Source organism: Protopterus annectens, chromosome 2.part1 (genome assembly GCF_019279795.1).
Source record: "Protopterus annectens isolate FY-2018-M chromosome 2.part1, PAN1.0, whole genome shotgun sequence".
Lineage (NCBI taxonomy): Eukaryota > Metazoa > Chordata > Ceratodontiformes > Protopteridae > Protopterus > Protopterus annectens.
The window spans coordinates 1,784,664,709-1,784,688,244 of NC_056729.1; positions in this window are offsets into that span (position 1 = coordinate 1,784,664,709).

The window sequence follows — 23,536 nt, forward strand, 5'->3', positions numbered from 1 at the left end:
GTGCAGTACTATGACTCCCAAACCTCACCCTTCAAGAAAAGGTAGTCATTTTCTTTAGATTCCTCTCTGGTGGGATGTAAATGAAGGCACACATGGTCACAATCATATTTCAAGTTGCTGCTGTCACATGTATACATATCATGCCTACTCACCCCTATCCACAACCGACAGCCACCTTCTGTGTACCTCTCCGATGTCAGACTGGTAGAAATATGATAAAAAAGAACATAACACATTTGTTGTCAGACATCTATAAAAAAAACATGTATCTTCACCCTCTCCTAAAATATAGCCACCTCTTTATTCATCTAATGTCTGATTGTGAAGAAAGTGTAAAACTAATGATTATTGTAATGTGTCCAACTTTTAACTTCTAGAGAGTACACTGTTCCTATACAAGCTATAATGACCCTGGTACACCTCTCTAAAGTTTGCAAGTAAATTTAGATAGTGACCACAATGGCCCCAGTCCAACACAAGATATAATGTTCACTGAGTTTTGGGAGGAAAGTTAAACGATGACATTATCACCAGAAGACCACACCTTCCCAACACACACATACAAGTTACAGCAGCCTTCTGTGTATACCTCTGTGCAGGGATGATTTTATACTAATCTTTTGTGAGATGACTGCTTAAACATAGTAAGTGATAAACAATTCAGTTACTTTCATCTAGAAAACTGAGCTGTTATAGTCACTTCTATTTATAATTTAGACGAGTGATAAAAGACAATGACCACGTAATGTATTTCACCATTGCTTCAAAACAGTTGCCACACATTAAAATATTCCATGTTGCTTCACACACATCAAATTATTTCTGCAAAGCCAGACTTATAAACAAACAACAGCAGGCATTAAGTCATTTTCCTCCACAGGCAACCTCAGCAATTATACCAACTCTGTCTGTGCAGCTCAGGTGTCTAGTACAGGTCTATGTTCGGCTATCAAAAACATAATTCCTCAAAAAGGTAAATATCAAACTGAAAGCATCATTACTGAATATTACCAAACAGCAGGAACAGCAAACAAATCTTCATTGTAAGGCTATAATTGGCCAACATCACGAACGCAGCCAACCAAATTAGGGGGCTTTGCCCCACACCCACCCACTATATATATATATATATATATATATATATATATATATATATATATATATATATATACATATATATATATATATATATATATATATATATATATATATATATATGTATATATATATATATACCAACTCCAAAATTGCACTACAATGGGAAATAGGGCAAATGTAAAAGGTTTCCTTCACTTACCTTATGCATCTTGTTCCTTCCTTTTTTGTTGGCCAACTATGGCCATTCGATGAAGTTTTATTCGCTGTTCTTGCTGTTTGGTAATGCTCAATAACGATGTTTTCAGTTCGATATTTAGCTGTTTGAGGGTTTATGTTTTTGATCCCTGAAAATAGACCCATCCAGTACTATATCTTAATTCTCAAAAATTCCCACTAGCCCTGCAGACAGACAGTGACTTTGTACTGAGCAAACAACAAGAGGATCAATTACTGTCATCCATCCAAGCCCAAACCCAACCAGCAGTTATAGCTACAATGTCTGATTGTTATGGTATATTATTTCAACTTTGCTCCACACAAATAAGTTGTCACACATTAAAGTAGGCCAAGTTTCTCGAGAAAAATCACAAAGCCAGAAATATTGACAAAAATATCTGGTCAATGATTGTGAAAATAATAATGAAACTTATCTCACAGTTTCTGTCTTCAGTCACATTATGCCAGTCTTCTCAGCTTTTCATAATTCTGCAGACCGTCCATGATTTTGTCTCCGTTTTTTGATGTGCCCTTCATAACAATTTTAATTTTTTTCTGGTAAACTGCTGAATATTGCAGTCAGGCAGTAAAGCCAGACATTAAAGATTCTTACCTATTGTTCCAAAATGCTGTGCATGTTGTCTGTGTAGCTTTGAGCCTACATTTGAATGTTATGAGATCTCTACTCCCTGACCTGTCAACATTCAAGTCTAGCATGACATGACTTAATTTGAATGGTCAGGTCAAATGCATCAACTCCCCCCAAGGTACCTATCACTCTGCAGGAGCATTTTGTTTTAATGGGGCACCTTATTTCTTTACCTTTAGAACAAAGAAACAATGTATTTCATTGCACTAAACAATAAATAAATAAATAAATAAACATGGAAAGTGTGCCCCAAGAAGCAGGCTGCCCTAGGTGGTCTCCTAGATGGCCTGTATGTAAAGGATAATAAAGTCATTCTTGCGGTATAAGAAGTTATGTGAATGGTTATGTTATATGCATAACAAGGACGAAACAGCTGAGCAGGATTTTTTAGACTGTGAAACAATAAAAAAAATCTGGACAGGAATGGGAGAGAAATGGAATATCGAAAAAACAAAATGAATATGCAAATCATTTTATGTATTTTTTATAAAGGAGTTGAAAAGATAAGTGGGATGCAATGGATAAAGAATTATTTACACTGTTTGGTATATGTGGCTCGATGTAATTAGGTTTTGTATAATAAAGCATGGGATGATTATAAATTAAAAGAAAGGCATAAAGGCGGTTATGGATCAAATGATGAAGAATGTTAGGAATATAAGGTATTATGAAGTTTATGTTTGATGTTACATGCTTTTAGAAATGTAACAAGGGAGAAGCATTTTATTTTAAGTAAGGGGGTTTTATGTTTGTTTGGTAGTACTTTGATTTTTTAAATAAAGATCCTCTTCTCTTTTTGACAAGTGCCATGGGATGTTTTACATTCACCAAATATACCACCAACTCAGGCAGATGGGAGCTCAGTTTTAACATGTCATCTGAAGGATGGCAGGACCCCATAATGCCCTGCAGTGACAGTAATGGAAAATGGACCCAGTCATCTAGTAGGGAAACAGAATCCACAACCTTCTGATCTTCTAGCACCAAATATAAGTGTACTGTTGACTTACTGACACTAACTAGGAATGTGTTCTTCATGTTAGTCACTATCCAGCAGTGAATTTGGGAGTGCTCCCAATGTAAGATTAATATAGAGTTCGTGGGACAGCAAAACACACACACACACACACACACACACACACACACACACACACACACACACACACACACACACACACACACACACACACACACACACAAGTGCATGCACTCTGTTAAACAAAATTAAATGCAAAAGATCCCTGCTTAGCAGGTGTATAGTGGAGGGAGTGTTGTCAGCTTAGTGACATATTTGATGTTCATGAACATGATTTTACATGACTTGTCAGTACCCAGCCAGTGACTGAAGTGTACAACATATGGAGTTTGAGTGACATATGTCAAACTCTGTGCCATAATGGCATAAGGCAAAGCCACAGGAAGGGCACTGTGAAGTGGACAGCTGCTCTGGGAGCAAGCTGTTAGGCAGTATAGATGGTACTGCAGAAGACATGATGGTCTCCTGCAAGCACTATCAGTAATCATTATAATGTATTAAAAGTGCTTGATACAGTTTAACACAAAGTTACTATGGAGATGCAGCATGACTCCTTTTTCAGCCTAAAGATGCATTTCTTATCTGGTCCTCAATCCCAAAGTTGCATGTTCCAAATTGGCATATTGTCCAGGACATCAACCAAACTTGCTACAGCCATAAGAAATGCTGCACACTTCCCAGTTGTTTTAAATTGTGTAGGAGGTGTACAGAATAATGCAAAGTCCACAGTGTAGAAACCTCTATACCTATCATCCTAACCATGTCATAAAAAGTTGTGGCCCATCTCCTATGTAAGAATGCACAGGACTGCTGCCTGTACACCCTACTCCATGAAGAGTGCATTGAAACGATGAGGAGAGGGAATTAGATATAATGAAATTATGGGCGATGTGTCTTCCAGGGTACTGTGCACCTTGGTGGGGTACATAGTGTTGAGGTGAGAAGTAATGGCAGTATAGGATACACAGCACAATAGACAGTGTGATGCATAAGGTGCAGGTGTTGAGGAGCACTGGCAGTAAATAGTACAGAGCATAGTAGATGAGGACCCTGTACTCCAAGCTGTGTACAGTGAAGGAGATTTTATCAGATTTTACCAGCTGTACAACTGACACTGCTGGGACAAAGAAGTGGGACACACAATGCTTATGCATGCAGTGCACTTGCACATGCACACACACACACACACACACACACACACACACACACACACACACACACACACACACACATACTCACGTGTGTGCATGCACATATATACAGAGTATATAGCCCAATAGAGCTATATACTCTGTATATAGCTCTATGGAGGTATAGCTTTATTATTCAAACATTAATGAGTTTGAGGTCTTTCTGGTTTTTGTATGATGCATTTTTACAGATGCTAAACACTACTTATATCTGCAATAGTTAATACAGCAACAATAACTGCACTTAACACAAAACATTTGGATCTTTCCTCCCTAGCATCCACAGAGAAAAGGCCTGTTAATGGTGCAGTCGGACCTTCCCAGAAACAAATTCTAATAAATAAATAAAGAAAGAAAAAATTACGAAACTTTGAAGTGAAAACATAACCAGCATTAGGCTACCAGTAAAGAATAACAGAGTAAGCCAATGAGGCTGTATAACATTTGCTATATCTCTAAGCTATGAGGCTATTTCCAAGAACTCAAAACTACATACAGTACAATTCATTTAGCTGTGAATCTGATACCTTTTGACTACTTCTGGAAACAGACTGTTTGTCAAACAGGCCCTTTTGGGTTAACTTAGAAAAAAATGGTAATATATTTCTTAGGATGTTCGTGAATGAAGACTACTTTACTGAGGACATAACACTGTTTCAGGATGTTGATTGATGAACAAGCCTGCTTTCTTCTCAGACTTTATAATGAAACTACTGCTACTCAGGGCTTTATCTTTCAGTGACCGCATTTGTCAAAAGTTTTCCAAAGGTTTGATGCCAGTAAAAAGTTGTGCTAATTGTTGATGGACATAGGGAGACAATGTCTGCTTTTACCCAGTGACTATATTAAGATGGATATTGAGGGGATATAGCCCCATGCATCTCTACAAAAAAGGGTTTTATTCAGGAAAAATTAGTCTTGCTTTTGGCAAGTTTGCTTTTGAGTGGTGTTTCTCGAGTTTTATTCTATTCAGCACTGTTGGTACAGCAAACTTGTCTCTGGCAGAGTGATTTTCACTGTCACAATATCAAACTACTTTAGCTGTTGTCCCTTGCTGTGACTAATGTGTTCAGTTTGATTGCTCGGTCTGTGAAATCTTGTTTTTTTTTTTTTTTAATGAAAAAATGTAACAAATCCATATTCCATACAAATAAATATGTAAACTGTAAATGAGTTCAGACTCAGAAGGAACTCTTATCTGTACACTTTGTTCGGAAACGTCTAACATCTAACGAAAAAGAAATACAAATAAAAAAAAAAAAGCTAAGAAGTTTCCTGCTTCTGTCAAGTCTGCTTTAGTCAGAAGTCAGCTTGTGTAGGTCCCTTTACAGCAGTGCTGGCAGGCTGCAAATAAGATCTGGCATTTCTTAACAGAAGAATAATGAAGGCTGATAGATTCATGAGTAATTGTTTTCAGCACACCTCGTAACTGTCTAAAAGCATATAATTACCGTTTCATACCTTCAGTAAGGCAAGTTTCCTAGAAAATGAGACTTCACAACAGTGAACAAGTGACGCTTGATCTTGGTTGCCATAGTGATATATACATCTTAATACAATATATTGCTATCTGCATTTTATGTTACAGACGGAAAAAAATATTCAGTTCAGCATTTAAGCATTTGTCTTTTAAGACCCAAACTCCAGTTTTAATACGTTTCCATGCAAAAAAAAAAAAAAAAAGATTCTACAGAAGATTTGTCACTTGAAATAATAACCTTTTTAAAAGAAATGTCCTACACGTATTCCATGGTCAATTTTGTACTCATATCATCACTACCTGATTTTTTCTGTACTATATTCATACTTTCTGGAAATACGTGGCATATTAAATCTGCACCCTCATACCGCTGTACATAATTCCGTCATTAGAAGTGCCTTGGTATCCCCATTGATAATGGAGTATAATAAAAGTAGAAAATGCATCTAAAATGAGTTAGAATTTCTTTTTATTTTATTTTTATTGCAACCACCTATGTAGTCATTTAGGCATATAAAACTGGCAGCAAAAGATTAATATTTTTAATTTCTGACAGAAGCAAACTCAGAACAGTGCAAGATTATTCCAGATTAGACTGCATGGTATAGTTTCAGGTTGGAGCTAACTTCAATTTACTGTTGCCACCTTATACATTCTGGACATTTTGTTTTCAAAAAGCAAACAAGCTAGGAAATACCATGATTGAAAAGTGCCCGCAACGAATAAGAGGGACAACTCTGTGAAGCAAAGTTTCAAGATGTTTTAGCATACTTACAACTCTAACCTGACAAAATGAGGGATGAGAGCGCCACAGGAGCTGCTAAGAGGTGTTACAGAATATAATTATATTAAGGTATTTCTTAACCTACTAAGCCCACTTTTCATAAGTGTTCCTTTTCAAGGGATGATCTGTGAGCTCTCTGAGTTACTCACTCAGTGTTATATAGTTAACATGTGGAAATTAAGAACTCAAACCCAGGTCTACAGAATAAGGTTCACAAACAGCTCACAGCCTTAACCATCTGACCTAAGCTAACAGACTAAAGTACTTCATATTTATCAAATAATCATCAAAAGCTGTGCAGTTCAGAATACCATATGTTTTACTGATTTTGTCCATTTCTTTAGTGGGGTGGTAAAAGAATAATACATTTCAAGTGTTAACTGTACTTAAAACACAGCTTGCAAAATAGCCTGCTAAGGTATCAGAAGGTCACTGGTCATATTGCATGATTTTAAAGTATCACCTGCAAGGAATAGTTTTTCCCAGAGCATGTTATATTCTGTTCCTGGCTACGGTCATATAGGCTAGAAGCAGAGAGCGTGTGAATGTCTTTGCACAGCATTATGCAGCATTTAGGCACATTGCAGAATAGTGCAGTAGTTCCTGGTATGATTTTTACACAGCAGATCTTACTGTAGTAATGCCAGTAAGACTGTATGACTATCATGTATGGCTGCTGTGAAAAAACATTTCCCAGTAAGAGAATCTACTGCATCAACATGAACACTGTTATCCACTGGAATAATTAAAATTACTCATGGTGTGTCAAAAAGAAATACTTACAGACATCCTTAAATAAATAAATTCCAGACATCCAAACACAGACTTATTAAGCCCAGTGATGTACTGTGATTACAATTGTGCTGTCAGGCTCTGTTGAAGAATGGTGTAGACTTCACAAAGTCACGCTTGTAGCTGGCTGGAAGTGAAATGCACAGAAAGTACATTTGTGTACACTTAACCATAAATGTAGATGTTCGAGTGTATTCACTGTTGCAGTCATTACAGTTGGGTTATCTGCTTGCAGGTAGCCCTCAGTCGGCCTGATTAACAAAGTCTTGGGTCCTGCATCCATTGCTGTCTCTTCTTCTGTGATGTCAGGTCATCGGGGGTATAAAACATGCAGCTGATGTCATTACATCAGTTTTTCTTGCCCCAGATGTCAGGTGCCCCCCTAATGGGAAGCAATTAAATCTATAAATATACAAGATTATACCTCAAACAAAAAAGCAAATACACCAAAAAGCCTTTAAGCATTAAAAAGGAGAGAAGAGGTATAGCCAAGCAAAGTCAGGGGGCTGGAGGGAGGGTAACCAAGACTGCAACAGTGAATACACTCGAACATCTACATTTATGGTAAGTGTACACAACTGTACTGTGTTCTTCGTGTTTCACTGTTACAGTCATTACATTTGGGTAGATTCCCAAAGCTAAGGATGGGAGGAGGAATTTAGATAGCATTAGGAGCAGCTATAAGGCCCTGCAAAACTGCAGTGGCAAAGCCAGCTCTGGATTTAGAGAAGATTGGCAAAAGGTAATGCTTGGCGAAAGTACGTACAGAACTCCAGGTAGCAGCTTCTAGGATGTCCCTGGTGGGTACACCATTGAAAAAGGCTGTAGAGGTAGATGCAGCCCTGGTTGAGTGGGATCTGATCCCCTGTGGGATAGGTTTTCCATGGTGCTTATAGCAGAAGTGAATGCAATGGCCTATCCATCTGGAGAGAGTTCGCTTTGAAATAGCCTTCCCCTCTGTCCCTGCAGCAAATGCCACCAGCAGTTGTTCAGATTTCCTTTGAGGTTTAGATCTATACAAGTAGAATCTACATTGTCTGTGCACATCTAAGGAGTGCAGTATCCATTTCCGTTTGTTCTGTGGATTAGGAAAGAAGGTAGGCAAATGAATGGACTGATTAAAGGCCACACTGGATACCACCTTTGGTATGAAAGAAGGATTGGTCCTGAGGGGCACCCTGTCCACATGAAAGATGATGAAAAGCTCCACTGCCATAAGGGTCTATAATTCAGATACCCTTCTTGCTGAAGTGATGGCTAAAAGGGAAGCTGTTTACCAAGAAAGGAATTTTAAATCTGCAGTAGCAGCTGGCTCAAAAGGAAGAAGGGTGAGTTTCTCCAATATAAAAGCTAAGGCCCCAGGCTGGAGTTGGAGCTTCCTGGGTGGTCTTAAATTTTTTGGCCCCTCTGAGGAACTGCTTAGGCAGTGGAAGAGAGAAGAGGGGAGGTAGGTTCTGTGTTATAATGAGCTGAAATGGCTGAGGCTTGAATTTTTATTGAGGAAAAAGACAGGCCCTTGTGAAGCATCTCAGTTAAGTATTGTAAAATCTGAGGTAAAATGGGCACTGCTGTGCTCATCCGTTGAGATTGGTTCCAGGCACAGAATCTTTTCCATTTTTCAGCATAAGATTTTCTAGTACTAGGCCTCCTTGCCTCTAAAATGACATCCATCACTGGTTTACTGAGGGATGGTAAAGGAGAGCTTAGGTAATTAGCCAGACTGCTAGGTTCCATGTTTGAAGCTGAGGGTGCAGAATCTGGTTCTCCTGCTGAGACAGCAGGGTAGGAGTCTGAGGCAGGTGCCATGGGGCCAACAGTGACACACTGCGCAGGAGGGGGGTACCAGTGTTGATGTGGCCAGGCTGGTGCAATCAAAATCATCCTTGGTTTGTCTTGTTTGATCTTTAGTAGTACTTTGGAGAGCAGAGGCAGAGGAGGAAAGGCATAAACTGATAGGTTTTTCCAGCTGAAGGACAGTGCATCCACCTTCCAAGCTTGTCTGTGGGGAGTCCTTGCACAAAATCTTTCCAATTGATAGTTCTGGTGGGAGGCAGACAGGTCTATATCTGGGCTCCCCCATTTGCTTGTCAACATGTTGAAAATCCGTGGTTCCAGTTTCCACTCATGTGGGTCCATGAGGGTTCTGCTTAGTCCATCTGTACTTGGTAGCTCAAGGCTGTGTGCCACAATGCCATGGCTAGTCTGCAGAGGGGGTAAGAATGTGTACCCCCCCTGCTTGTTTATGTAATACATAAAAGTGGTGTTGTCCGTCTTTACCATTATTTGTCCTGGAAGAATGTGATCCTTGAAGGCTGTCAGAGCATTCTGTACAGCTAACATTTCTTTATGATTGATGTGAAGGTGCATTTGAATTGGGTTCCATTTGCCCTGAATGCACTTCCCTGCCAGGTGTGCCCCCCATGCATAGTCTGATGCGTCTGTTGTTAGGGTTTGGGTGGCAAGTGGTAGTGTTTATGGTAGTCCCTTGTTTTGCTGGCAGGCCTCTGCCCACCAAAGGAACTCTAGGCATAGACAAGGAATGATAGGAATCATTGCTTCTAGATCCTGGGAATGTTGACACCATAGGCTTTTTAGATACCATTGTAGTTTCCTCATATGCAGTCTTGCATATGGAATTAGAAGAATGCAAGAGGCCATGAACCCCAAGGCTTGTAGTATTTGCCTTGCAGATAGCAGGGTTTTTGTGACCACTTGTTTGAAGTAGGTTGTCAAGTGAATTTGTCTCTCTGAAGTGAGGTAAGCCATCTGGGAAGTTGTATTCAAGCTTGCTCCCAGGAATATAATTTGTTGACACGGTACCAGGTGTGATTTCTTTTCATTTATGGTGTACCCCAGACAAGTTAGCACCCTCTGTACAAAAGCCAGATGATTCAAAAGTATGTCCTGGTTTTCTGCCTGAATTAGACAATCATCCAGGTATTGGTATATTTGAATATTTCTTTGCCTGCAAAATGCAATGACTGGAGCTAGGCACTTTGTGAATACCCTGGGCACAGTAGATAAAGAGAGTAGAGAACTGATAGTGCGTGTAGCCTGCTTTGAATCGTAGGTATCCTCTGCAATACTCCCTGATTGGGATGTGCAGGTATGCTTCCTTTAAATTTAGTGTTGCCAACCAGGCATCTTTGTTTAGCATAGGAAGCAACTGGTGAAGAGTCAGCATCTTGAATTTTGGAATCAACAAAAAGGTGTTTAGAGTAGGCAGGTTCAGGATAGGATGCCATGAATTGTCTTTTCTGGGTACCAGGAAAAATCTCGAGTAGAAATCTTGTCCCTTTTTCTCTTCTGGTACCAACTGAATAGCCTCTATGCTTAAGAGAGAGAGTACTTGCTTTTGGGCCTCTGCCCACTGCTTTGGAGGTAGATCCAGCTAACTGCTTGGAGTTGGTGACATGTGGAAGTGCAATCTGTATTCTTGGGACACTGTATTTAAAACCCATTTGTCCTGGGTAATGAGTCCCTAGTTCTTTTCATGAAGTGCAATCTTTCCTCCCAATGGGACAGTCAGTTGAGAAGTGCTTGGAAGTTTTAAAAAGAAGTAACTGAGACAGTTTAACATAGGGGGGAGTTTTATTACTCCCAAATTTGGAAGTGGAGGCCCCCCACTGCTTAGTCCTGTGCGTCCCCTGGGACTGAATCCTGGGTGCTCTGCTGGATCTGGGTTTGGACTGAGAAGGTTTGGAAGAGGCAGGAAAGGATCAATTCTTAGAAGGCCAATGCCTACTAAATCTTGGAGGTTGTACTTCTAAAAAAAAAAAAAATCTTTAACAGTTTGCATAGATTTAGTTTTTCCTCCATCTTTTTAAGAACTTCTTCTGCCTTGTTGCCAAACAGGTGGCCCTGATTTAAGGGATCATGCAGTAATTTCATTTTAACATTATCTGGCAAGAATTGCTCCTTAAGCCAAGCATGCCTTCTAAGTACAGACCCAGTTATCGCAGCCCTGCAAGATGCCTCTAGTGAATCAAAACCACTTTGCAGTGTATGTTTACCAACTTGTTCAGCTAAATGCATAAAAATCCTGTAAATCCTTATTTTCAGCACAATCAGGAGTCAACATAATTTTCTGTTTAAGCAATCCAATAGTATGCAGCTAATACTTTAACATATGAAACTGGCAATTCAAGGCCCTAATGGGCAAAGTTGCAGAAGTATATACCTTCTTACCCCATCTATCCAGCACCCTGGAGTCTCTATCAGAGGGGGTAGGATTTTTGGCAGTAGTAGCTTTAATGCTCTTGGGTCCCTGTGAAATGGTTTCAGGATCCGCAGTAGGATTTTCAAAAATGAACTTGTGAGAGTCAGGAACCCTATAATATTTATCAGGTTTTCTGGAAGCAGGAGGTAAAGAGTCAGGGGCCATGCTAGGTTCTGAAAAGGCATCATCAACAATGCTCAGTACAGGAGGTATAGCTAAAGGCCTGTGCTGGGGCAGGAGTAAGAAATCCCTAAGCCTCTTTTTAGAATCAGAGAAATCCTGATTTTCCCAATGAAAAAGCTCCCTGAGAGTATGCAAGGTTTTACCAAAAGAGAAATCCTCTGGGGGGAAGCAGAGGGAATAGAGTCCTCAGCATCAGAATCCTCATAGGTAGATAAGGGTAAATCCTGGTCATCAGAGGTAACAGAAATTTCAGAATCCTGGTCAGAAGTATCATAAGCAAACTCAGTCCTAGGTCTCTTAGAGAGGGAAGGTTGGCTTCCCCTGATTAAAGTAATAAGGTCTTCAGTCATTCTTATCATTTGTTCTTTAGGCATAGAGGCCTGACCATGCGGTCTGGGTGTCAATTTTCTAGGCATGGTTGGAGTTTTAGGCCTTGAAGAAGAAGATGGCACCGGTTTAATATGCAAGTCAGTAGGCCTGAATACACCCTCAGAAGCCGGTGCCTGCATAGCGGCACCGGACCCATCCAAGGTAGAGACATTCGCAGGTTACACAGTTCAAGCATCTCGCGGCATACCGGACTCCAAATGGGTCTCAGTAGAACCCTGTGAATCTGAAGTAGCGGGTATCAGGGGCTGCAAAAGTGCCTCACTGAGTACCGGCGAACTTGGAGGCCTGTCTCTGTCTTTATCTTTGTGTTTCTTCGGAATGTCGGTAGTCGGATGGCTTACTGAAGCCATTTCACACTGAGCTGATCGAAGGAAAGACACTGAGGAAACTCGGAGCTATAATATATAACATTAAGTATCCTGTTTTTTGTTTATTTTGTTCTTTATTTCTTTGTTATTTATAGCACTTTGTGTACTGTGTATTTTTCTAGCTAGTTTCACTGTGTGTGAGGTATTAACTAGAAATTGTCCACTTTTATTAAGCATCTGTTGGGTTGTTTGTTTCTGATAACTTGGTGCAGTTAAACTCTTTTTTCTAGAGGCTCCTTTAGCTGTTTAAAACTTTCATTTAAAGGCTCACTGCTGCTTTTCAGCTGTGAGAAACATTTCTGCAGTTTGTTCTAATTAGTGGGGCTATTTGTAGCATTTCCATATTCAGGCTTGTATTTGGGCCTAGTGTTTGTGGAGGCTGTGTGTCTCAGCACATATTCAGGGACATCTTGGTTTAGCCAAAGCCATCAGGCATTTCAGTGAGAGAGAATTGTTTGAGGTCATTGGCTGACTGAGGTCACCTGGACTACAGTTTAGACTAAGCACCTCATTGGTTCTTTTGAGATTTCTTTCTTAAAAGCTGTCTCAGGTTTCAACTTTCTGTTACCTAAGAAGTTCAGTTGTGAGTGTTCTGCCATTTCACACTGAGCTGATCGAAGGAAAGACACTGAGGAAACTCGGAGCTATAATATATAACATTAAGTATCCAGTTTTTTGTTTATTTTGTTCTTTATTTCTTTGTTATTTATAGCACTTTGTGTACTATGTATTTTTCTAGCTAGTTGCACTGTGCTTGAGGTATTAACTGGAAATTGTCCACTTTTATTAAGCATCTGTTGGGTTGTTTGTTTCTGATAACTTGTTGCAGTTAAACTCTTTTTTCTAGAGGCTCCTTTAGCTGTTTAAAACTTTTAAAGGCTCACTGCTGCTTTTCAGCTGTGAGAAACATTTCTGCAGTTTGTTCTAAGTAGTGGGGATATTTGTAGCATTTCCATATTCAGGCTTGTATTTGGGCCTAGTGTTTGTGGAGGCTGTGTGTCTGAGCACATATTCAGGGACATCTTGGTTTAGCCAAAGCCATCAGGAATTTCAGTGAGAGAGAATTGTTTGAGGTCATTGGCTGACTGAGGTCATCTGGACTACAGCTTAGACTAAGCACCTCATTGGTTCTTTTGAGATTTCTTTCTTAAAAGCTGTCTCATACCTAAGAAGTTCAGTTGTGAGTGTTCTGCCAGTTCACACTGAGCTGATCAAAGGAAAGACACTGAGGAAACTCGGAGCTATACTATATAACATTAAGTATCCTGTTTTTTGTTTATTTTGTTCTTTATTTCTTTGTTATTTATAGCACTTTGTGTACTGTGTATTTTTCTAGCTAGTTTCACTGTGTGTGAGGTATTAACTGGAAATTGTCCACTTTTATTAAGCATCTGTTGGGTTATTTGTTTCTGATAATTTGTTGCAGTTAAACTCTTTTTTCTAGAGGCTCCTTTAGCTGTTTAAAACTTTCATTTAAAGGCTCACTGCTGCTTTTCAGCTGTGAGAAACATTTAATCAGTTTGTTCTAAGTAGTGGGGATATTTGTAGCATGTCCACATTCAGGCTTGTATTTGGGCCTAGTGTTTGTGGAGGCTGTGTGTCTGAGCACATATTCAGGGACATCTTGGTTTAGCCAAAGCCATCAGGAATTTCAGTGAGAGAGAATTGTTTGAGGTCATTGGCTGACTGAGGTCATCTGGACTACAGCTTAGACTAAGCACCTCATTGGTTCTTTTGAGATTTCTTTCTTAAAAGCTGTCTCATACCTAAGAAGTTCAGTTGTGAGTGTTCTGCCAGTTCACACTGAGCTGATCAAAGGAAAGACACTGAGGAAACTCGGAGCTATACTATATAACATTAAGTATCCTGTTTTTTGTTTATTTTGTTCTTTATTTCTTTGTTATTTATAGCACTTTGTGTACTGTGTATTTTTCTAGCTAGTTTCACTGTGTGTGAGGTATTAACTGGAAATTGTCCACTTTTATTAAGCATCTGTTGGGTTATTTGTTTCTGATAATTTGTTGCAGTTAAACTCTTTTTTCTAGAGGCTCCTTTAGCTGTTTAAAACTTTCATTTAAAGGCTCACTGCTGCTTTTCAGCTGTGAGAAACATTTAATCAGTTTGTTCTAAGTAGTGGGGATATTTGTAGCATGTCCATATTCAGGCTTGTATTTGGGCCTAGTGTTTGTGGAGGCTGTGTGTCTGAGCATATATTCAGGGACATCTTGGTTTAGCCAAAGCCATCAGGCATTTCAGTGAGAGAGAATTGTTTGAGGTCATTGGCTGACTGAGGTCACCTGGACTACAGCTTAGACTAAGCACCTCATTGGTTCTTTTGAGTTTTCTTTCTTAAAAACTGTCTCAGGTTTCAACTTTCTGTTACCTAAGAAGTTCAGTTGTGAGTGTTCTGCCATTTCACACTGAGCTGATCGAAGGAAAGACACTGAGGAAACTTGGAGCTATAATATATAACATTAAGTATCCTGTTTTTTGTTTATTTTGTTCTTTATTTATTTGTTATTTATAGCACTTTGTGTACTGTGTATTTTTCTATCTAGTTTCACTGTGTGTGAGGTATTAACTGGAAATTGTCCACTTTTATTAAGAATCTGTTGGGTTGTTTGTTCTGATAACTTGTTGCAGTTAAACTCTTTTTTCTAGAGGCTCCTTTAGCTGTTTAAAACTTTCATTTAAAGGCTCACTGCTGCTTTTCAGCTGTGAGAAACATTTCTGCAGTTTGTTCTAAGTAGTGGGGATATTTGTAGCATTTCCATATTCAGGCTTGTATTTGGGTCTAGTGTTTGTGGAGGCTGTGTGTCTGAGCACATATTCAGGGACATCTTGGTTTAGCCAAAGCCATCAGGCATTTCAGTGAGAGAGAATTCTTTGAGGTCATTGGCTGACTGAGGTCACCTGGACTACAGCTTAGACTAAGCACCTCATTGGTTCTTTTAAGATTTCTTTCTTAAAAGCTGTCTCAGGTTTCAACTTTCTGTTACCAAAGAAGTTCAGTTGTCAGTGTTCTGCCATTTCACACTGAGCTGATCGAAGGAAAGACACTGAGGAAACTCGGAGCTATAATATATAACATTAAGTATCCTGTTTTTTGTTTATTTTGTTCTTTATTTTTTTGTTATTTATATCACTTTGTGTACTGTGTATTTTTCTAGCTAGTTTCACTGTGTGTGAGGTATTAACTGGAAATTGTCCACTTTTATTAAGCATCTGTTGGGTTGTTTGTTTCTGATAACTTGTTGCAGTTAAACTCTTTTTTCGAGAGGCTCCTTTAGCTGTTTAAAACTTTCATTTAAAGGCTCACTGCTGCTTTTCAGCTGTGAGAAACATTTATGCAGTTTGTTGGTATAGTGTTTTTATAGTTGGTCACTTTGCAGTTGCCCGCCCCTAGTGTAAATTTGATCTGGGACCCTCCTCCCAGTCTAGTGTTATTACCTCATTCTATCCAGTACAGGGAGAACATTTGAGAAGGCCAATCAGCTTAGTTTTTGCTACTCCTTTCTCTCTTTCCTTTCTCTCTTTCCACTGAAAAAAAAAAAAACAACAAAAAAAATGTTGTCTGCTTTTAGGTTCATAGGTTCATAGGTTCATACTAGGCTATCTGCCCTAGGGCATTTACAAGCCTAGCCAGAGTGTGTTTGGCTTTTGCCACCCATTTTAAAATTAATTTTGCTATGCCCTTTTTCGAGGTTAGTATACTGTGCATCTGTCTAACAGTGACACAAAAGTGATACCTGTATTTGTGTTTCTTCCTAGTTTATTTTGCTTTTGTGTCATCTTAAAAGAACTCAATTGTATTTATTACTGCTTGGTGTAACTCATTCTAAGCCTTTTAGTTTAAGCACTTGGGCTTCAGACCAGTTGTTTTACATTAAGAAGGTTTGTGGTCTGCACTGTAGTGGCAGAACAGGTAGCTTACATCCTTCTAAGTTGGGAACTGCTGATTGAGGGCTCAGTGTCTGTTATTCTAAAAGTGCATTAATTCTGGTTTAAGCACTTGGGCTTCAGGCCAGTTATTTTACATTAAGAGGGTTTGTGGTTTGCACTCTTGTGGGAGGAGAGGCTGGACTCTGCCCTTCTGATCTGGGAATTTCTGGTTAAAGGCTTATAGTGCCTGCATATTTGAACTGCTTCTTACTGAAATTAGTACACCTTGTTTGCTGTAGCATAGACTAGATCCAGGCCTGCTGAATCTAGCTTTGTTTGTATAACTTGAGCACTAATCCAGGCATTCTTTAAAGTATTCAATTGTATTTATTACTGCTTGGTAGTAACTTGATTAAAGTGTAGCTATCATTCTAAGTCTTTTGGATTAAGCACTTGGGCTTCAGACCAGTTGTTTTACATTAGGAAGGTTTGTGGCCTGCACTGTGGTGGCAGGACAGGTAGCTTACATCCTTCTAAGTTGTGAACTGCTGATTGAGGGCTCAGTGTCTGTTATTCTAAAAGTGTATTAGTTCTGGTTTAAGCACTTGGGCTTCAGGTCAGTTATTTTACATTAAGAAGGTTCATGGTCTGCACTCTGCCCTTCTGAGCTGGGAATTTCTGGTTAAAGGCTTATAGTGCCTGCATATTTGAACTGTTTCTTACTGAAATTGGTACACCTTGTTTGCTGTAGCATAGACTAGATCCAGGCCTGCTGAATCTAGCTTTGTTTGTATGCTTGTTGTTTGTTTGCTTTTTATTTCCCTGAAACGCTAATTCCACCTAAAATGCGTCTTTTCAGCACTTCTGTGGATCCCTAGTGATATCTGCATTGCTTACTGTACTTATTTCCTTGTTTCACTTGAAAGAAAGTTACTGTTTGTCATTTCTGCATTTAAGTTACCTGTAACATATTGCATTTAAGTTACCTGGCACTTGCTCACTAAGTCTGCACTAAAAAATTTAAAGCACTACACCCACACAAACTCCCCTTGAGTACCTTCTTCCCCATTGGGCCTTTTTTCAATTATAAAGGAATTCCCAATACTATTCTAGCATGTCCAAAGGTCAGTTGTTAATCTCCTCTCTGGTGCAGCTGGTGAATCTGGGAATCTTGAGGCAATGTTACAACTGCCTCATGTACACAGACAAACCTCTCCTCCCCCCAACAAATTCCAACACATGTGAGAGATGCAACCATATAGCCAAACTGGAGGCTAAGCTCTCTCAACTCAGTACTGGCGTAACCAGTCAGTAGGAGAAGGAAACCACACTCACTACAATTCCAGTCTCACATAGACCTACCACGACAGCAAACCAAACACATAAACTCACAAAGACATACTCGGAGGCTCTAAATAAAAATCTGCCTAAGCAGCAGAGACCTCCAAAGCAGACACCCAAGCAACCGCTACCCCAAAACAAAACACGTGCAACACATAGCTCACAAAGCCAGTGTGCCAAACAGTCACATCCCTTAAGGCTAAACAACACACCTGATACACTTGTAATAGGTGACTCTATCGTCAGGCACACTGACGTCCCACTCACCAGACTGAACATGGATAAGGTCACGGTGAGCTGCCTGTTGGGCGCTAGGATCCGCCACATAACACAAGCACTCAGGTCACTCCAAGGCAAGTACAAATATGACTCAGTCATTGTCCATGCTGGTGTGGATGACCTGAGACGTACCTCCCTGGACTACATGAAAAGAGACATAGAGGAACTCTCTGAGCATGTAGCCCAGGCCGGTATGACCCTGACCTTGAGTAGCATCTTACCCTCGCCAAGAATGATGCCACAATATGAAGACAAGATGATCAATTTCAACAACTGGCTTAAGTATTGGTGTCATTCAAAGGGAATCCAATGCCTGTCAGCCTGGGATGACATGCTCGACAAGCCATGATGCTTCGCTAGGGATGGCTTGCACCTGTCACCCCTGGGCTTTAGGATATTGGCAAAGGCTCTTGCTACCCCCATAGTGCCTTTTTTAGGCAAGGCTCAAAAGACAAACCCACCTCCATAGGTATCACAAGGAATAAGAAACTAAGAGTAATGCTACTCAATGCCAGAAGTCTAAACCTCAAGATGCACGCACTCGAAACTCTCCTTAGCATGGAGAACATCGATATCTGTGCAGTAACAGAAACCTGGTTCAAGGCTCCCGAGAGCACCCCAGCACTACCAGGTTATACCTCATACCATGCTTTTCGGCCCCAAAACTTGGACCGAACCACAAAAGGAGGGAGTATCAATATTCGTCAAAGATACCCACACTTCCAGGTTGGTGGCACAGCACGAAGCATCAGAGACTATCCATGTGCAACTAACAGTGGGTAAAACTGCCTTCCAGTTTATAGCCTGCTACAGACCACCCTCCCAAACCCAGGAACCCCACTCGGCCTTCCTGAGAACACTGGAAAATATGAAGGTCTCTCCAAACACCATTATATTGGGTGACTTCAACTACCCAAACATAGACTGGGAGCATTACTCTAGCTCCAACACCCTAGCCCAAAGGTTCCTAGAATTTATAAACTCAAATGCTATGGAACAACTTTTACCACTCCCACAAGAGGGGAAAACATACTGGACCTGATCATCACCAACATGGGGACTCTATGCTCCAGACCAGAAGTGTATCCCTCACTGGTAAGATCAGACCATAAACTAATCTCACTGGATATTCACATCCCAACCCCACCCCCTGCCCAGAAAACCACAGTGAAAAACTTCTCTAAAGCAAATTTCACACTCCTCAAAACTGAGGTGGAATCCTTCAAAGCCCCCGGGCCTGTGGAAAATATGGCCCAGACTGCAGAATCCTTTATAAATGCATTCTATGAACACCTTCAGGAATGCATGGATCATGTAATCCCAAATAAAACCAAGACCCAATCCTCCAAAGGCAGACGTCCTGTCTGGTGGACCCCAGCCATAAACAAACTATACAATAGAAGGAGGAAGCTACTACATGATAGAGCAAAATCCCAAAAAGGGAAGGCATCTCTGATCAGTATTAGCAAAAAACTACGGGCACTCATAAAATCGTCTAAGGCCAGCTTCGAGAGAAAAATTGCACAGGACACTAAGGATAATCACAAGGCTTTCTTTAGTTATGTTAGGAACCTGGGTGGAAATTCCCAGATATGCTCAGAATTAGTCCAAAATGACAAAAATACACCGAACCCACAGACATTGCCAACATCCTAGCTGACAGGTTCAGCGCAAACCCTCCCACCAAAAGGGCAAATATCTATCCCAGCAGAGTGCTGCCCCCCTTACATCTCAGATGCTCAGGTAAGAGCCGCCCTCTCCAAAGCAAAAAAACACAGCATCAATGGGACCAGACGGTGTCCCGGGCTGCATCCTACATGAACTCCAAGAAGAGCTAAACCCAAACATAAAACTACTGTTCAATCTCAGTCTTACTACAGGATATGTACCCAAAGAGTGGCGTACAGCAACAGTGGTCCCTCTCCACAAAGGTGGTGCCTCAACGGATCCTGGAAACTATCGCCCCATAAGCCTGACTAGCTTGGTCTGCAAAGCTCTGGAAAGGATCATCATGGACCTCATAAATAAAGATATTGGGGACCTACAGACACTGGATCCTACCCAGTTTGGCTTTGTTAAGGGCAGATCCTGCCTCTTAAACCTGGTCAATTTCTTTGAAACAGTCACCAAGGCCATTGACGAGGGGAAGGTAGTCCACACAGCCTACCTGGACCTTGCAAAAGCCTTTGATACAATACCCCACTCGGGCATTATAGATAAGCTCACCAGCTTAAATATAAACCCCTATGTCACTAGATGGGTTGCAAACTGGCTCAAGGACAGAACCCACATGGTTAGAATTGCTGGAGCCATGTCAGACTCCAAACCAGTTACAAGTGGCATCCCACAAGGCTCAGTCCTGGGACATCTTTTGTTCGGTATATATTTCTCGGGGGTACAGGCCAACACGGAAGGACTGTGGCTGACCAAGTTCGCAGATGGCTGCAAACTGGGCGCCATAATCGACTCTCCAACCGACACAAGCATCCTCCAAAAGGGCCTCATAGAAACAGACAACTGGTGCCAGAGCCATGGCCTCAAGCTAAACGCCAAAAAGTGTATAGTCATCCCCTTTGGCAAAAACAAAGTGCCCACAAATTACCACATAGGTGGTAACCCATTAAGTACAGAAGAAGTAATTAGGGACCTGGGGACCCAAGTTGATAGCAATCTCTCATTTGACAACCACGTGGCCAAAGTGGTTAGAAAAACATTTTATATAGCCCATCTAATCATGAAGGGATTCACATCTAGATCAGGGGAGGTCATCGTGCCTCTTTACTCATCCCTCATCAGGCCCATAATTGAGTATAATGCCCCTTTTGGGATGTACCTTACCAGACACCTGCAGCAACTGGACAGACCCCAAAAGTACCTCACCAAGAGGATCAAAGGGCTCAAACAGATGCCATATGCTGCCCGGTTAAAGAAACTCCAGCTCTACTCAGTGGCATACCACCTGCTCAGAGGCAATCTGTGCCTAACGTATAAAGCCATGTCCAACCCGGAATTAATTGACATGCTACACCTCAGAAAATCCAAATCCCATCGAGCTACGCACTCGAGAGACTTGAACCTCAGCACTGAAATAAATAGGACATGCTGGAGGGACAGATTCATAACCCAGAGGCTCCCTTCACTCTGGAATAAAATCCCAGTCCAGGTTAGGCAGAGCCCCTCATTGACTCTTTTCAAGAGGAATCTTGATGAGTGGATGGGAGATCGTAGGTTTACCCCGGGTATCACTTCTGTGTCACTGTTAGACAGAGGCACAGTATACTAACCCCGAAAAAGGGCATAGCAAATTTAATTTAAAATGAGTGGCGAAAGCCAAACACACTCTGGCTTTGCTTATAAATGCCCTAGGGCAGATAGCCTAGTATGAACCTATGAACCTATGAACCTATATCAGGATAATTGAATCGAGTACCCCCAAAAAAATTTAGAAGCGCAAATATACCAACGATGGATAGTTTGTGGTTTAAATAAGGCACAAAACCGACAGCGAGGTATGTTGTGGTCAAGGCCTAGGCAAGGAATACAGTATGAATGAAAATCTTCATGAGGTATTTGCAGTTATTTACTTTTACTGACATTGGTTTAAAGCAAGAAAAAGTTTCCCCAATGGGGTACTTAGCTTTTAGTTGAAGACTTCGGTTCTGAAACTTGAAAACGAAAATTTCAGGAGTCGGCCGACCGGCACTTGCGAACTGCTTCTGCTTTGGGCACCGCACGGCAAGAAAGACTGATGTAATGACGTTGGCTGCATGTTTTATGCCCCTGACAACCTGATGTCATGGAAGAAGAAACAGCAACCAATGCAGGATCCAAGACTTTGTTAATCAGGCTGACTGAGGGCTACCTACAAGCAGATAACCCAAATCTAATGACTGCAACAGTGAAACATGAAGAACATCAGTTATGTAGTACATACGCCATGGGGAACAGAAACGCTATTCATTTGGAACACAGATGTCAAGCACTTTACAGTCACTTCATAGCAATGTAGAGACTCAAAAGATGATGGTGCTTCTGCTGTTTAAATATTTGCTACTGACTGTTTTCAGTAAGGTTGTACTCCTATTTCAAGGACAGGCCTTATACATAGGTGAAGTAATAACCAACCACCTAGTGCACTGTGTAGGTGTGGGCAATAGGGGTGCTGTGTTAATGTTCTCTACATTTTTTAATTATATTTCTGAAATGTGATTTGAAAGAGAGCTGTTAATGAGCATACTGCAACCTCATCCCTTCCCTCTTGTCTTCCCTTCCCCAGCAGGCAACCTTTTATTTTAATGATAAAGTTCATACCAAACATTTATCTGCACCCCCTCCATACCTCTTAACTGCTCTGCACTGGACCTTGTTTTTTGTCTCTGCTCCACTGCTCCAATTTTTCCTTAGATGACTCTGATTTCTGATCTCTCATTGACTGCCAATGACAGAGGACATAATGTAAGTTAATAAACAGAGGCATTGGACCAATAGCAGTAAGCAACTGGAAGCCCTCGGTTTCTGTAACAGTTAGTATAGTTTATAAATGGCTGCAATGATTCAAAGATTAGATGCATTGCTGTTTCTTAAGTAATTATGATTGCAATATTAAAAGTTGGTAAATTATAGTAGTGCAAATGCAATGAGTTAATAACTATTTGTTTGCTTCTATCAAAATTTGACTTTCCCATTCACCCTGATGAATGTGCTGTCAACTGATCAAGTTAAGACTGACAAGCAGTCAGTAGCATTGAGCTCTGCTGCACCTTTAGGCTTAATAACCAAACTCTGCATTTACTTTTTTCATGGATATCCACTTCCTGTCTTTTTCAATCTTCCACTGGATAGTACTGCTAAATTAAGTTGGAGTTTTGGTTCTGCATTTTAGGTGATAGAGAGTCAATGAGAAATAGATATATACTAGGGTGGAATTTGTATTAGTGTTTTTCTTGGTGGCTTGGGGACAGGTGTTCAAACTGCCAGTTTTTACAGGAAGTACTTTACTGGGGTTTTGCCAGTGTTCCAAGGTTTGTCATTTGTTGGGAAGTAACTCATTTGACTGTGTTTTGAATTAAGTTTTGCTGCATGGGGATTGTGGAGCACAAAAATACTCCATGTGACTTTGATAACTTTTGCAATATTACATCACATTGGTTTCTTTTTGGATATTAGCATTTGATTCACTATTTGCTGCTAGCTACCAAATGGGGAAGTCTGAAATCTTTATCACTACCAATGTCTGCAAAGGTGAACATGATTCTTTTATATAACTAAAGGGCAACAATGCAGGATATTATGTTATGCTGTAACAATGTAAGAACATTTTATCTGCCAGGTTTTGTCACTTATTTATTGCATTACTTTATAATGCAGGTTTGTGTAATTAAAATACTTTGAAGCTTTCCTTCCCTGTAAAGTGTACTGCAATTTTTGACTCATCATATATCACATATTCATACAGGTAGTGGTTAGTGATTCCAGGAGTGGTTGCAGTCCCGTGGCTCATTTTGTACTATAGCACAACAGTGCCATCTGCAACATGCTTAACTTATGTTTAAGTGCAACTAGTTACAATGCAGTTGTTGTTGTTGTGTCTTTCGGCTTTTCCCGGTTAGGGGTCGCCACAGTGGAACTC